At 45.3% G+C, this 5558-nt stretch overlaps 1 long non-coding RNA gene across 1 annotated transcript in view; it reads right to left on the bottom strand.

The window, feature by feature from the left end:
* Positions 1-4166: 4166 nt before the first annotated feature.
* The window catches only part of LOC115031950, a 1863-nt gene continuing 471 nt past the window's right edge, over positions 4167-5558 (bottom strand). Inside the window, exon 2 of the long non-coding RNA XR_003837608.1 lies at positions 4167-5219. This is a non-coding gene — a long non-coding RNA (uncharacterized LOC115031950). The remainder of the gene's footprint in view (positions 5220-5558) is intronic.

Raw genomic sequence — 5558 nt, 5'->3', positions numbered from 1 at the left:
CTCTGTTTACATTCAAAGTTAAATATATACACCAACTTGTTTCATCTGAGAGAGCCAGAAAGGAAACTCCTGTTTACCCCCAATCCAAATAAGAAGGCTCAAAGAGCCAAAAGCCATTTGGCACAGCACAGTCCCAGGGAAGAGGCAGACAAGAGGGAAACTGGCTGGAATAGAGAGTTAGTTCCCAAAGCCACTCCCTTTAGGAGGTCTGCAGCCTGGCTTCTAGTCTTATCTGCACTGATATTGAGGGGCCATGCAAAGTGGTCAAGCATTGAGAAAAAAACAACCTGTCAGTTTCAGTGCCTTCTGTTGCTCCAACAAAATAGCCAAGGACAAGAATTTACCAAGAATGGGGCTGGGCACAGTGGTGTGTACCCGTGGTTCTCTCTTCCCAGTAGGCTGAGGTGGGAGGACCACTTGAGCCAATAAGCTCAAGTCAGCACAGTAAAAAGCATCGTCAAAGAAAACGATTGGGTTCAGGTTCCAGAGGCAGCAGAATCCAGTAACAAGGTTTCAACTTCGAGTTACTTTTCTCATTGTTGGAGCCAAATACCCAGCAAGAAACTAGTCAAGGGAGGAGGGATTTATTCAGTTTGAGGGTTCAGCCTGTTCCGAAGGAAGCTGCAGCTGCAGGAGTGAGCTGCTTGCTCACATCTCAGCAGACCGGGAGCAGAGGAAAATGCTGCCACACAGTTTGCTTTCTCCTTTTTGTGCTTTTAATTCCTTGGGTTCCGCCCACAGGCAGGGCAGGTCCTCTCCACTCAGTTAATCCTCTCTGGAGGCATAACTGACCCAAAGACACATGGTCTATGAAGACATACCCAAAGGCGTGCCTTGCTGATGCCCTAGGTGTTTGATATTATTAATCCAGTCAGGTTAACGATGGAAACTAACCATCATTCTTGGTGTCTGGCAAGGGCCACCTTGCTGTGTTATAATACAAAAGGTCACCACATGACAAGGCAGAGCGCTGTGCTAACCCAGATTCTTCTACACAAACCATGGTGCTGTCATGGGATTTCCCCTACTTAATTTTGTGCAATTCTCATTATTTCCCCAAAATCCACCCTCCAATTACCAGCAAAACGTACCGTTGAATATTCAGTTTACAACACATAAGCTCTAGCGGGGGGATATTTAAATTATGGCAGCCAGGATCTGTCTAGTGGAGCCCATCAGACTTCTGTCTCTTGCAAGCAAAATTTAATAATACAAGAAAGTGTATGTTCTATTCGCTGTACATATGCGTGCCTGGCACAGGACTGAAGTCTCAGCAGGATTCCAGATAAATAAAAACAGTCCTGCTGTTTGGTTTTGTACTCACTAGGCATGTGTCTGAATCACAGTCAGTCCAGCGTCGTAGGTGCACAGCGCTCAAGTTTCAAGGTGGTGAAGGAATTCTGTGTGTTAGGGCTTCCTAGACAGGTTTCTATGGGGTCTTCTTGGAGAGAGAGAAAGGACATATATGGAGTTCTAAGGATGAATGAAAACTTGTCAGGTAGGTTTGACAGGATGAGAAGAGAATGTGGGGACCAACATTTTCATGGTAGACAGCTAGGAGTCAAGACTAAGGCTTGTATTATGGTGGAAATTCACACAGACAGCACTGAATGGGGATGCCCTTTGTCAAAGGGGCTCAGTTGTAGAATTCTGTCTCATTTAAAATGAAAACTGAACCAGAGTGATCAGAGACAGATACCCTTAGGAAAGACTAAAGAAAACCCAGGCATTTCACCAAGATGGCCAGCAGAGATGTTCCCCATGGGGGTGAGGTGGGGAATGGACCTGGGTGGTGATTACACAGGTGTTCATTGTCTAACAATTCATGATGTTTTATAGACAGGTTCTATGCTGTTTATATTTTTATGATTGAGCCACTGTGAATCAGGCTCCTCTTTGCACACTCTCCTGGAGGTGAGATGGCAGGTTTCCCACAATGCATTACAGGGGTTTTCTCCAGCATTTAGTTCAGTTGGTTTCCTTGTGATCTGAGCTGTCAGAGGACTTCAGGGAACTTATGATTCTGCCTGCAGGAAGCAGAAGTCTGATGTATTCCAGCAATACCTCTCCTCCTAGAAGCTCCTTTGTTAGAGGCAAAATCTTCAAGTATATATTGCTGATGTTTGGAGGTTGGGATTTGGGAAAGTAATGAGCCTTTACTGTTTTATAAGAAGAGAAAGAATAATCCAGACAGATAGCACATCACTGGGGCAGGGGTAATGTGTATTTGGGTATTTGGTTGTTTTTTTTTCCCTTATACCCCTCCCTAGTGGGACTATTATATTATATATTACATTATGCTATATTGTATAAAACAAATACTTTAAATGAGAAGAAAAGAGCAGCAGTATTGGCCAGCAAAGTTGGGGGTGGGCCTAAGAGAGGGATCTGGAAGGTTTGGTTGGACGAAGAAGTTGAGTTTGGAAGGCGATGGGACTCAGCTGCTAGGATGGCATCAGGAGAGAAAGGGAAGGACGCATAGCCACCTGCTTAGGGCCAGAGCAAGAATCCAGAGTGGCCAGCACAAAGTCCTGAGCAGTGGAGGACAGAAGGAGAAAGGAAAGATGGGTTTGAGTAACGGAGGTGGCTGGTAGAGGAAAGAGAGGAAAAAGGGCATTGATGGGAGGAAGCATAAGAGGGTCTTGGTCAGGCTTAGGCACTAGCTCCACTATGCTGAGCTGACAAAGGGTCACATCCACAGGTGTTTGGTACTGAGGTATCTGCAGAGTCTCAATGGGAGCTGTATTAGAGCGCCTTCCCCGAGCTGCTGGCGATTAGGAAGGCAAGAAGGGCTACGGTCATGACAGCCCTTGCTCCTCTTGGAAGGTCACGGGGGATCCTGCAGGATTAGTTTGTCCCTGGCATTCACTTTTAACATCCTGTCTTCTACTTTACAACCACCTTAGCACTGTTTGTCGGCTCCCATGCCCATTGTCTGTCGGTGGCCGTTTTTCCCTCCATCCATTTTCTCTTTAAATCCACAATGAAAATGAACCTAGATCCATGGGGCTCAAGATTGCCCAGGATCAAGTCATCAGGTATGTTTCTTCTGGTAGACTCTATCCCACTGACCGCCATCCACACTGAAGGCAATGACACCTTTCATTCCTTTCTTAGAGAGGGGTCTCGCGTACTTCTGGTTTGGAATCTCACGAACTTCCGGTTGGCCCTAAATTTGAGATTTTACGGAAGATGATCTTGAAGTCCTGATCCTTCTGCCCCCACTTCTCCAGTGCTGGGATTGCAGGAAAGCACCACTGCACCCAACTCAGGAGTTATCCTTTATATATGAAATGCACCCACAGGCCTGGAGGCACAGTCCTGTGACGTTAGGGGAACTCAACGGCAATCCTAAGTTTTATTCAACATTTTCATTTATTAGGATGCATGCATGCTAGCATGTGCACGTGAAGGTCAAAGAACAAGGTTTTAGAGTCTGTTTTCTCCTTGGACTGTGGATTCTATCTGGGGATGGAACACAGGTCACCATGTTTGTGTTGCAAGTGCTTCCTGTGGAACCATTTTTCTGGTCCCTCATTCAGCTTTCTATATTTGACTTCCTTAATATCTAATACCTTAAAGCTTGTGTCAAAAACCAAGCCAAAATTCTGAGAAAAACACTTAAATCAAAATGTTCAAAGTATGCTTTAAAATAAATATTAATAAATAGAATAAACACTAATTCTTTAGTAATGGAATTGCTCTCTTTCTAATTTCTGGATTTAATTTGCAAGTAATCTTTACAGAAAAGGGCACAGACCTAAATAATATGCCTTATGGTGCTCCAGGGGCTTCTGGGAGCTGGCTCAGAGGATAAAAGACAGGTCTGCCATGCTTTGGTGGTCTCTGGGAGATCGTAGCTACAGAAGTATCACTCAAGGGTAAGTGCAGAGGAAGAAAATAGAGCATAAAGTAAAGATGGAGTACTTGATCAGCGGTACCTTCATCTGTTTCTCTTGACACCATGTGGGTTTTAGGGGCTGGGACAGAGCCCTGGAGTTCAGGTTCCACAATGTCTTTATTCTTCTTTTACAGCACAAAGTTCACAGCATTGTCAGAAAATAAAGGACACATTTTCTGAAGGAGAGCCTTTTAGCTTTTATGCTGCCTGTCCAGACTTGGTGCACTTTCAAAAATTTTTACCATGTACTTTGAATGTCTTTCCCTGGTCTTGACTGTTATTTTCTCTTTATTTAAGATTATCTAATCAATAAGATATACAGAACAATCAGTATAAAGAACACAATTCTTAAATGTTCAGCTCAGTGAGTCTTTTGCTAGGACGGACAAAGAAAAGCAAGCAGAGGGTATTTATTCAGAACTCGCCTCTGCAAGGCATTCAGCACCAGCAGCAGCAATGAGCAAAGACTCCCAAAGCAGGCAAAAGAACAGAGGGTGTTTACAAGAACTATGCAAGGGTTCAGACAGAAAATTGGGGCTCTAGCACTTATGACTGAGTCCTGATGGTGCTAGGCCACTTGGTGTGAGCTTCACGGGCTTTCTAAGTGTCCAACTTCTGCTATTCATGTGATCTGTCATCGTTCACTGGGGCCAGTACTCTACTGTGAATATGTGCATGCACACTGTGGTATACCACAGTGCATTTATGGAGGTCAGAGGACACTATGAATCTGGTCTCAGGAAGCAAACTCAGCTTGTCAGTCTCTCCCACAAGCACTTTTACCCACTAAGCCAACTCAGCAGCCCAGATTAGCATGTTTTGAAACTTTGAGTGTTTGGTAACTTTGAGCACATAGAGTACAGAAAGTGTTAGAGCCACTTTCCACGAACAGAAGACCCTCGGTGTGCTTAGGGAGGTGGTTGTTTAACAAATCAAGACCCGGTTCTAAGACTGCCTCCTGAATGCTCTTGCAAGATGCAGCCAGCAGGGGAAAGGAAAGAGAAAGCAGGGGTAAGGAAAGAGAAGCAAGAAAGAGCTGAGCGGAGCCATGCTGAGTTAGTCACAGTGTCTTAGAACTGGTGAGAGAAGGTCATCCTGAAGCCATTGTGTTTGCACTGGCTTGCTTACATCCGGGTAGTAGGAGAGTAATTACCGATTCCCAGTCACTGTGATGTGGGCTGTTCTTACACTCAGTCGCCTGTGTCTCCATCCACCCATACATTTTGTCTGTTGTCTATGTAAGATCTGGGGTGTTACCTGCTGATGCAGCCCGGGAATGTGCCTGAGACCAGTCCCATTGCTCACATCCTCACAGGATCTGGTGGGACCAGACAAGGAGAACACAAAGCAAGTGTGCAACAGAGGCCACCTGTGCCCTTGGATCTGACTCCAGGGCATCCACCAGCTGTCAGTTACCACTCTTGAACCTCAGACTTCACACTGAGAGCCCACCTCTCTGGCAGATTGGGGTTCAGGAGTTAATTGAAGCTAGTTTGAGGGTTCCAATGCTGTCCTGTTTCTTTCACACAGCTTGGTGGCTCTTAGGCTCAAAATGACCTTCTTCTCCTTCTCCTTCTCCTTCTCCTTCTCCTTCTCCTTCTCCTTCTCCTTCTCCTTCTCCTTCTCCTTCTCCTTCTCCTTCTCCTTCTCCTTCTCC

This window comes from Mus caroli, chromosome 9 (genome assembly GCF_900094665.2).
Source record: "Mus caroli chromosome 9, CAROLI_EIJ_v1.1, whole genome shotgun sequence".
Taxonomy (NCBI): domain Eukaryota; kingdom Metazoa; phylum Chordata; class Mammalia; order Rodentia; family Muridae; genus Mus; species Mus caroli.
This window is presented reverse-complemented; position numbering and strand designations above follow the sequence as displayed.